Source organism: Neoarius graeffei, chromosome 5, assembly GCF_027579695.1.
Source record: "Neoarius graeffei isolate fNeoGra1 chromosome 5, fNeoGra1.pri, whole genome shotgun sequence".
NCBI classification, from domain to species: Eukaryota; Metazoa; Chordata; class Actinopteri; order Siluriformes; family Ariidae; genus Neoarius; species Neoarius graeffei.
The window spans coordinates 72,710,801-72,722,369 of NC_083573.1; the positions used below are offsets into that span (position 1 = coordinate 72,710,801).

The 11,569-nt window shown below is 40.9% G+C and overlaps 1 protein-coding gene across 4 annotated transcripts in view; it reads right to left on the bottom strand.

Moving 5' to 3' along the window:
- Window positions 1-3,765, bottom strand: part of tsnare1 (T-SNARE Domain Containing 1) — a 437,024-nt gene extending 433,259 nt beyond the window's left edge. For all 4 annotated transcript variants that reach the window (XM_060920699.1, XM_060920698.1, XM_060920697.1 and 1 more), the window contains exon 1: window positions 3,692-3,765. The gene's annotated coding sequence lies outside the window, so the exon portion shown is untranslated. The remainder of the gene's footprint in view (window positions 1-3,691) is intronic.
- Window positions 3,766-11,569: the final 7,804 nt, after the last annotated feature.

An 11,569-nucleotide genomic window follows, 5' to 3' on the forward strand; every position in this document is an offset into this window, starting at 1 on the left:
TGTTGATGTCTGAATACTGGAGACAGCTGATCAGCACAGTGCTTCAGGGTAAATGGTGAGAAAGTCAGGAGCTGCGGCTTTACAGGGGTTCAAGCTTCTTAAAGAGCTTGTTGACATCCCTCTCCAGAATGGAGATAGTTGAGGCTGTGGTGGTGGGTGCATGGACGTTTAGGGTGAGAGGTTGTAGAGGGGCCCCAGCAGCAGTAGAAGTGGTGGGCAGGAGCTGGAGTCACAGGGAATGGAATCAGTACAGTCCCATTGTCTTTCAAAGCGGCAGTAGAACTTGTTCAGATGGTTGGCCAGGCACAAGTCATTAACAGAGTGGGGGGCTGAAGGTTGTTAGTTAGTGATCTGTCTGAGCCCTTTCCAGACAGATGGAGAGTCGTTGGCTGAGAACTGGCATTGGAGTTACTCAGAGTACAGTCATTTAGTTTCTCTCACTGCTTTGCTAAAACTGTTCCTAGACTCTTTTAACCTGTCCCTGTCCACACTTCTTAACACTTCTTCCTTAACCTCAGCTGTCTGAATTTATCTGTGAACCAGGATTTGTCATTATTGTAACTCATGCTGGTGCGTGATGGAACACAGCAGTCCTCACAGAAGTTGATGCAGGATGTCACAGCCTCTGTGTACTCCAGACTATTGATAACAGTCCTGAACACATCTCAGTTTGTACAGTCCAAGCACACCTGAAGGTTCTCCACAGCTTCATTGCGCCACATCTTTGATGTCCTCACTACAGGTTTTCTCAGCTTTAATTTCTGCCTGTATGCAGGAATCAGGTGGACCATGACATGGTCAGTGTGGCCCAGTGCAGCACAGGGAATGGTATGATAGGCATTGTTGACTGTAGTGTAGCAGTGATCCAAAATATTCTCCTTTCTGGTTGGGCATTTAATAAACTGTTTGCATTTGGGTAGTTTGTGGTGGAGGTTACCTTTCTTAAAAGTAACCAAGGACAATAACTAGGGAGTCTGGGTTAATCTGCTCCACACCCAGTATTTGGTTGGCCAGCATGTGCTGTGCATTCTGCACGTTGGTCTGCAGTGGAATGTAAACACCAACTAGAATGAATGAAGCAAATTCATGGGGGAGTAGAAGGGTTTCCAATTAATGAAAATGATTCCAGGTCAGCAGAACAGTGTTGCAGAATCATGGATGCATCACTGCACCAGCCACTGTTTACATAAAAACAGATTCCACCACTCTTTTCTTTACCGGAACAATCTGTGTTACAGGCCACTCTGAAAAATTGGAAGCTGGCCAGTTGCAGTGCAGAGTCCAGTATGAGATTTTTTTAGCCATGTCCCCATCAGCATATGTATGTATAAACATACATATGGGGATGTATATGTATGTATAAAAAAAACCCACACTATTCACAATCACCATGAAAGCTGTTTATTTATCACTATTATGCTGTAATAGTGTTGTAGGGGAATGGGACCAAAACAGCCAAGTTTAATTCTCCTGGCAACCTAGTAATGTTAATGATAATCTTTTGCCATGGCTGCAGTGGAATTGGAACCATTAATGTGCTGTGACCAATCATGAGGTAGATGGCAGTGACGTGAATGATGCAGTGAAATTGCAACAGAACTACTGACACCTACTTATCTGAATACTTATCCTATTACAGAAATCTTTTTTTCCCCCAAAACACTGCTGTGAAGTAAAAAAAAAAAAAAAAATGTTGTAAATAGCCTTTGCCTGAACAAAACTAATGTTCAGAAGCATGAAGAGAACTCTCTCAACAGAGACATGAGGCAGCTCGATCGGTGCCATGTTGCTAAATAACTAATGTCTCAACTTAGGCTTTTTACAATATGGACTTGCCACCTTGTGAATTATACATCATGTGTGTTCTCAAATGTTTTGCACATCTCAGGGGTTTGTGCTCTGTAGCATCCTGTAAAATATAGTCAGGTGGGAATAAAGTGGGGATACAGGACACCTGTTACTTTACTGTTATGGAAGATGAATGGGAATGACATTTGTTATCCATCCTGTGTTGCTTTTACCTGGAACATTAACAGGTTTTATATGTAAAAGGGGCTTTTTAGAGGAGTCAGGAAAGTAAGCACATGGATATGCAAATAGTTGACCAAAGGGGCTACAACTGTTGCACTCTTAATATCAAACCACTTCTGAACCAGAGACAATGTTAAAAGCATCTTACCTGAGCTAAGGAGAGAAAGAACTGGACTGTTGCTCAGTGGACTTAATACAATACGGTGGACCAACACCAGTAGATAACATGGCAATTCACACTGGACTTCAAACACCTTGGATTCTGTGCCTCTCTTCCTCCAGACTCTATGACCTTGATTTCCAAATGAAATGCAAAATTTACTTTCATCTGAAAAGAGGACTTTGGGCCACTAAGCAACAGTCCAGTTGTTTCTCTCCTTAGCCCAGGAGAGAAACATTGTCTCTGGTTCAGGAGTGGCTTGATATTAGGAATGCGACAGTTGTATTCCCGTTCCTGAAGATGTCTGTGCATGGTGGCTTTTGACCAGCCTCAGTCCACTCCTTGTGAAGCTCTCCCAAGTTCTTGAATCAACTTTTCCTGACAATTCTCTCAAGCCTTTGCTCATCCCTGTTGCTTTTGCACATTTTCCAGCCAACCTTTTCAGCAATGACCTTCTGTAGCTTACCCTCCTTGTGGATGGTGTCAATGATCATCTTCTGGACAACTGTCAAGTCAGCAGTCTTCCCCATGATTGTGATTGCATGTACTGAACTAGACCAAGAGATACAGTATTTATACTGTTTTACTCACACTGAAATATAATTTGAGATACTGGATTCTGGGCGGCATGGTGGTGTAGTGGTTAGTGCTGTCGCCTCACAGCAAGAAGGCCTGGGTTCGAGCCCCGTGGCCGGCGAGGGCCTTTCTGTGCGGAGTTTGCATGTTCTCCCCGTGTCCGCGTGGGTTTCCTCCGGGTGCTCCGGTTTCCCCCATAGTCCAAAGATATGCAGGTTAGGTTAACTGGTGACTCTAAATTGACCGTAGGTGTGAATGTGAGTGTGAATGGTTGTCTATGTGTCAGCCCTGTGATGACCTGGCGACTTGTCCAGGGTGTACCCTGCCTTTCACCCATAGTCAGCTGGGATAGGCTCCAGCTTGCCTGTAACCCTGTAGAACAAGATAAAGCAGCTAGAGATAATGAGATGGGATACTGGATTCCTGATTTTCATAAGCTATAAACCATAATCATCAAAATTAAAACCAAAAAAGCCTTGAAATATTTCACTTTACATGTAATGGAGATAGAATATATGAAAGTTTACCTTTATTAATTCATTTACAAAAAAAAAAGAAAATAACTTTTCACAATATTCCAATATTTTGAGATGCACTAGTACATAAAAAAGCTTGTGATGTTAAGCACCAAAGTCTTGTTTACAGGTTGCAGAAAGGTTCATCTCCTTAAGGACACTCACACTATTAAATATATTTCTACAGTCCTGGAAACGTGGTTCTACAGTCACAGGATGCATGATCCAGTACACATCCACATACACAGGCACACTGAATGGAACAGTATCCTCCATGGCCTACACCCTTACTCTCCTTGACTCCTCCATCATCTCCTACCCCTCCTCCCTGATATAATCTCAGCAGCAATAACAATCCATTCAAAAAGCGAGAAAGAGCAGAGGGAGAAAAAGGTATCTCAAACATTACCTCTTTTTATTTCCTTAAAGATCACTTGGCTTTAGCATTCACATCAGACGAAGAAGCAGCCCAGACTCACAACATCACATGACTCAATACCACCTGATCCCCTTTATTAGTCATGTGGTATGGCTTATACCAGAGGATTCTGGGATTTGTAGTTTGCCACAAAAACGGGTGGACAATATGTAACAAGCTATATTTAGCAAGACATATTGACTGCCCAGAATATTTGGAATAAGTCATGACAGGACGATGCATTATCTGTGAATTTATAAACGTTAGAAGAAATAAGTTTATACCATGTGAAAAAAATTGGAGGCACTCTCTTTCACTGAGCTTCAGGTAGTGTTGGGTCAGTCCAGATTTAGCTGGTCATTACTAATTTTGATGGGTATTTCTGATTTTATTGGTCAGTCCTAATTTTGTTGGCCATTCTTAATTTCCCTGGTCAGTCCTGATTTTGCTGGCCATTCATGATTGTATTGGTCATTCTTGATTTTCTTTGTAAGTCTTAATTTTTCTGATCACTCCTGATTTTGCTGGCCAGTTCTGATTTTGCCAGTCATTCCTAAATGGGTTGGCCATTCCTAACGTTACTGTTTAGTCCTCATTTTTCTGCTCAGATGTGCAGTTCCACCCTCTGCTTGTTTCCAGTTGTACTTTGGACACCATCACCTGTGGTTCTGAAATTAAACCTAAAAAGATTGTTTGACCTGAAAATACAGTAAATATGTGAATTGTTGCTTTTTCTCAATATCACTCTAAATCCAATTAGGCATTAAAATTAGGCCTAATTGGCATTTTCTGTGTAGTTATGAAGGAAGTTAAATAAAAGTTTGTCCTATTATTCAAGTTATCCATCCTCATCAAAACTGGCATAATTAAGCAAGCCACTGCCAGTCTTAAATCATTCCTGTAGCTGAGAGAGGCTGTTCTGCGCACTGCTTGAGCTAAATGTGGCTGTTAGCTGTGGTGCTGAAGTTGATGGACACTGCTGTCCATGGTGTTGAAGGCTGGAAATCACAGATGATGACAGCATGTGGGGGTGAGAAGTTGCTCCTCTAGACAGCCTGTCAGTGCACCATTTATTGGAGTGACCAAGATAATTTTATTAGTTCACCATTAAAGAATGACTGCTGCAGATGACAAATACATGTTAAAGGAAAATATAAACAAATACAGCCATCCTCAAACCAGTACTCAGGGCCAAACTCCCCTAACACAGGACCAATGCAAAAATGTGTACAGTCTGAGAGGCCCTGGGTACTGGTTTGAGAACCATTGCTGCAATTTGTGGCTGATAGAAATAAACAGTTAATGAGGCTATAGGCAATAGCACAATAAATCTTCATAACATGTATCAGTACCCAGAGGTGCAAAAAGGGGGGATGCAACATATGCCTTGCTGAGGGCACTATGCAAAGGAGGGGCACCAAACAATGGTCAGAAATGTCAGTTGTATTTGTTTTGTCATTTAAAATAAGTAAATGCTGTATTATGGACATGTTGTTGAAATTACAGGTCATTCTAAACTGATCACATGGACAAAATTAAATAATTAAAAGGTCATAAAAGATTCTAGAGCACACGGCTTTGCAGCTTCCTGTCATCCAAGTTGTCAACTTTTCATGACAGAGGAGTCGAGACAGAAAAAGCTCAAAAGAAACTATCAGGGCACAGAACAGGAAAAGAAAGAGGGAAAAGTAGGAAACATGAAGGAACAAGAGAAAAATTGCCTCTATGGATGAAAGACTACAGGTAGGATGTAAAGAAGCACTTCAGTGATAATCTTGAGAGGGAAATTTGAAGTTGGAAGTAGAAATTTTCTAGTTAGCTAAACTAGACTAGCTAATGTTAGCTAACATTAGGTAGGCTAACGTAGTTTCATGAAACAAGACCCAATAACCTTTTGCCCCAGTACATCAAAATTAAATGCTGCTGGTTCCATTTAGATTTTGGTCAAACACAATGGTCAAAACAGTATATTATCAAGATGTATAGTTTGATAAAAACAAACTGGAAAATGTAGCCTACTGTTTTCCTATGTTTTTTTTTCTGCCTTCACCTCAAATCACTGATATAGCTATGAGTTATACAGCTCGCCAGGTTTCCTCAGATATTAAGTTGATGTTCAGCCTGTCTTGTTTAGTCCTCTTAATAACATTGGCTATCAGTGTACTTAGCCACATGTTTTCTTGTGTTTATGCCAATCAGAAGCTAACTTGTATTACTGATGTGATGTTATAGACAAATCAACCAGTTTATCAACTAACATTAATGCATCCCTTGTGGTTAACATTACCATTTCACTGCAGATTCTTAGTTCTCCTGCTAAGAATACCAAGAAAACCAACTGAAACACAATCACACACCAGACACAGTATTATGGTAGACTGCCTTTTTTTTTATTTCAATGGATCAATGGAATAAACTCCATTCTGTTTCAAGTTAAAATGGAAGATGTAGTTGGAGAATCATTTTTTTTCACAAGAACTCATCTTCAACCTAAGGCTGCCTTTTGATGGTCAAATGAGATGGTTTGAGAATTTGATATTCAAGGTTGTTCTATAGGTTACTGCAGTGTGTAAGGAACAGGTTGGGTATCCCAAGTTGGAAGACACACCTGAAAATAAGCCAAGTGAGCTTTGTAAAGTTATTGTAATATTGTTATTCCTTGTATGGTTTCTTCTCTCCCTACAAATAATTTGAAATGAAATTATGTTGTGTGGATGTGGATTTTTAAATTGAGAAAAATATTGTTGTCTAAAAGGTTCTCACAGCAGTCACACATGGTCATCTATAGTATTAAAGCAAATAAACAGGTTTTGTCTTTTCTTCATATATGACTTTCCCAGTGCTGTTCTGACAATACAAATCTGACCCCTTAGAGGGCAGGTTCACCATTCCACCAAAAAACTGCAGCCATCAAATCAATGGCAATGTACAAAAAAATGTCAAGAACAGTCCAGGTTATTCATTCATAGAAAGATAGATAGGATAGAAAGAAAAAAATATTTTTTAATTGGAAATTTAAAAAAAGTTCAAGGAACGGATTAAGGCCAAAATACTGAAATTCAATTACCATCAAAACACAAGGGCAAGGCAAAAAGTCATACATAGACTATCTAGAAAAAGCACGTCGCTGTACTTACACAAATGGTTAGCAAACTGCAAGACATTACATCTGCATTAAAATCTTTTTTGCTTTATATATATATATATATATGTTTCAGATGGGAAGTTCATAGAGTAAAAGCAGAAGGCTGTGTCATATGTACAATGAAATTCCTCCTCTGCATTTAACCCATTTGAAGTGGTGAACACATGCATGCATACACAATTGAGCAATGAGCACATACACACACATACCCAGAGCAGTGGGCAGCTGTGCTGCAGTGCCCAGGGAACAGTTGGGAGTTAGCTGCCTTGCTCAAGGGCACTTCAGACATGATAAAAAGGGAGGGGAAGTGCTGTTCATTCACTCAACTCCCTTCACATTTTTCCTGCCAGTCCCAAGAATTGAATTGGCAACTCTTTAGGCCCAAGGCTGCTTCTCTAACCTTCAGACCATGGGTACCCAAAAGAGGAAGTGTCGTTAAATTCAGTCCTGGCATTCTGGAGGGGAACTGTCTAGGCTAGATGTTAGAGCAGTAAAGCTTGTTTCATATTTGATATGTTCTCTCCTCTGACAAGGACATTAATTGACACTTATACACACTCATCTATACCTTTTTCCCCATTTACATTCATGTTGGATTCTAAACACTTTTTTTTTTACCCATCTCACTGCCTTTAATCAATGTTATACTTAAATTTCAATTTTAGGTTACTCTTCTGGGATCCTCTTTGAGACCTGAACTCACTACCATGCCTATAAAGAATAATTAGCACGCACAAAAATCTCATTTGCATACTGTACACAGCTACTTTGCACATGACATCACATGAACATTTTCCTTGCAAATTACCTGCAAAATGCCCATTAAATGCATGCACAATTCACCCCCTGCACTTGCAAATTAATACTAGTATTAATAACTAGAGGCTTTTATTTTTAAACTGGTCTATATACATCAAGGTCAACATCTAACTGCCTCTTAAGTGGGTAAGAGGATAAGAACAGAGCTCTTTGTCTCACACACACAGGGTGCTGATTATAATAACCTCAAGTCTCTCAAGTCAGTCAGAAAAGGTGATGAGAGAGAGAGAAAGTTTCAGGAGGCAGACTGAAGCAGGACAAAGAGAAAGTGCATTAACAGTACTGAAATGTTATTGTCCACACCCAAACATTCACAATATGGGCACACAAAGTGCCTGTCAACCCAAACACCAGCATGCTAATGATAATGACACCCCTGCCACAGACAGGTTTTTTCCAAACACTTCAAAAATGCTGCACTTATCCAACACGCAACAGATGACAGTAGACACATCAGTGTGCAGTTAATATACATCCATCCATTATCCATAACCGCTTATCCTGTGCAGGGTCACGGGCAAGCTGAAGCCTATCCCAGCTGACTATGGGTGAGAGGTGGGGTACACCCTGGACAAGTCGCCAGATCATCACAGGGCTGACACAGAGACAAAACCATTCACACTCACACCTACGGTCAATTTAGAGCCACCAATTAACCTAACCTGCATGTCTTTGGACTGTGGGGGAAACCAGAGGAAACCCACACAGACACCGGGAGAACATGCAAACTCCACACAGAAAGGCCCTCCTCAGCCACTGGGCTCGAACCCAGAACCTTCTTGCTGTGAGGCGATAGTGCTAACTACTACACCATTGTGCCACAGTTTGTTTATATATATATATATATATATATATATATATATATATATATATATATATACACACACACATATATATACACACACACATACACACACCTATATATCAGAGGTGGAAAGTAACGAATTACATTACTCGCGTTACTGTACTTGAGTAGCTTTTTTGTGTACTTATACTTTTTCAAGTAATTTTTAAAGAGTGTACTTTTACTTTTACTTAAGTATGTTTTCTTTTAAGTAGTGTACTTCGGTACATTTTACATCACAACCGTTACTGAGTAAAAAAAATAAATAAAAAATAAAAAAAGGCTAAAACGGAGAAGGGGAAATGCATGGGCGTCGCCACCATTGAATGTGAAGGGGACATGTCCCCCTCACATTTCATAACTCTTCGTTTGGACCCCCCACATTTAACATAAAATATTAGTTCACCCAGCGCCGTTTCTATTGCTTCGTGAAAGAATCCATTCCACTTGATCGATAAGAGAATACACAGACCACTGAAAATCCACTCCGGGTTTTCCGGGCGTTCCCTACAACAACTCACCGCGCGCGAGTGAAGCGAATCTCAGCGCGAGCAGAGAAGTGTTGGTGCAGCTGCTGAAAAGTGGAGGAGGTGACGTCATCCCCATTGCAACCTCACAATGTCTAGCTTTTCTCATCTCATTATCTCTAGCCGCTTTATCCTGTTCTACAGGGTCGCAGGCAAGCTGGAGCCTATCCCAGCTGACTACGGGCGAAAGGCGGGGTACACCCTGGACAAGTCGCCAGGTCATCACAGGGCTGACACATAGACACAGACAACCATTCACACTCACATTCACACCTACGGTCAATTTAGAGTCACCAGTTAGCCTAACCTGCATGTCTTTGGACTGTGGGGGAAACCGGAGCACCCGGAGGAAACCCACGCGGACACGGGGAGAACATGCAAACTCCACACAGAAAGGCCCTCGCCGGCCCCGGGGCTCGAACCCAGGACCTTCTTGCTGTGAGGCGACAGCGCTAACCACTACACCACCGTGCCGCCCCTGTCTAGCTTTTGCTAAAACCTTATTCTTTTGTTATCTGCCCTCAAAATTAACCCTAGGCCACGTTAAATTAATGTTCAACTAAACAGTGAAATAAGCTTAGCCTAATGGGGTATTCTTGATTGATGATGAATTGTTTGCAGTATTTGCTCCCAGACACAATGGACATAAGGACATTCTTTACAAAGAAGCGGAAAGTCAGTCAGAATTTCCCCACAGGACAGGGTTTTTTTGTCCCAATGGAAATGTTAGTGCAGTTAGCTGGCTAGTCAATGTTAGATGTATCAGCTAGCTTAACGTTAGCTATCATTTCATTCAAACCCAGTAGGCCTGCCTTACTGTAATGCCAAGAATGAGGTCAAGTCTGCTCTGATGATATTTATTGATTCCTTGTTTTGTCTGGTCTTTGGCAGTTATCTGGAAAGTAAGATGGGAAATCAGTGTATGGGGAAGGAATAGTAGAGAGGAAAGCGATGGAGAGAGATGGATGTTATTCCAGGTGGATTGTGAAGGAAAGGGGGATAAAAGTTATGAAGTGGTAGAAATTGTGGTGGCACCAATATAAGGAGTTATATCTATAAATCTATTTGTTATACTAATCTGTAAATGCTACTGTAGTACCACCATTGCATGTAGGTTGACAAAACTGCACTTGTTCATTGTGTGAAGTTCTCTTTTATGTGTCATTGCTTGACCCAGTGTAATTTTGTGTTATGAAGACTGCATGATGCCATGCCATTTTTGTTATGAGTATCGCTAAATCGGAAAAAAGTAAAATGCACCCACTAAAGTCACCGTTGGTGGTGAACAAAATTGCACCTGTTCATTGTGTGAAGTTGTTTTTTGTGTCACCGTTGCTTGACACAGTGTGATTTTGTGTTATGAAGTTTGCATGATGCTATGTCATGCCTGTTCATTGTGTGAGATTATGAATATTCTTATTTTTAAACATACATTTGAGTGTCACTATTGCTTGGCCCAGTGGCATGTTGTGTTACATCTAAAACTAAATAAAAAACACAAAATAAAAAGTAAAATGCACCCATTAAGTCATTGTTGGTGATAAATTGTGTCACATTCATCTCATTATCTTAGGCGTAGCGGTGGGTTTAAAAACAGGCTGATGAATATATGGACTAGTTGAATGAGGACTTATTGTTGAAAATTAATTAAAATTTTTCTGGCGGAGGACCCCCCGCTAGTGTGTCCCCCCCACATTAAAAATGCTTCTGACGCCCCTGGGGAAATGCGTTCTGGAAATGAATCACGGGAAGGACAGTTGTCGCGCGCGCGAGTCTCACACAGACGATGGCGAACATGCACCGGCGCTTTAAGGGGGGGGCTTCGGGGGGCTCAAACCCCTGGGCCACAGCCAATCAGGGGCCTTGTAATATTAATAAAATAATAAACTGTCGGAATCGTGGGCCTACATTAATGTACGGATAGAAATAAGGTTAGAAATAAATGAGCGCACAGTAGCCTGCTGTAAGAGACATGGTGGATGTGGTTCGCGAAACGAACACCCACAACTGTACCAGAATAAAATGTAACAAAATGTAACGTCACGCACGAAAGTGCGCCAAAGACTGCAGACTACTGAGACACAAATTTAAAGACTTTGAAAGATGAAGCGTTCACATGTTAGCGGGGCGCATAAAAGGAAAAAAAGAGAGAGATGCAGGTAATGATAGAATCATTGCCTAAAGTCACAGACTTTTTTAAGGTAAGGATCACCAATCTGTTCAGAATATCAGCTACTTATCAGTTATCAGCCGTACCAGCAGCTAGGCTAGATATGCTATGATCTGCCCAACAGTAAAATAAATCAGTTGTGATTTGAATACGTGTCGTGTGATTTGAGTTATAATCCTGTTAGTATAATAGCATATTTCGATGGGGATAATAAAATGTCTAAAACGGCATCTACTGAAGAAATTGATGAAAAGATTGTAGCCTATAATTTTCACAGTTCGGGCAGCAGACAGTGTAAGCATACTGAGGGGAATAGCAATACAAAGCTAGCGCAGATCCACATTTCTCGCTAGCTGTGTTGGGT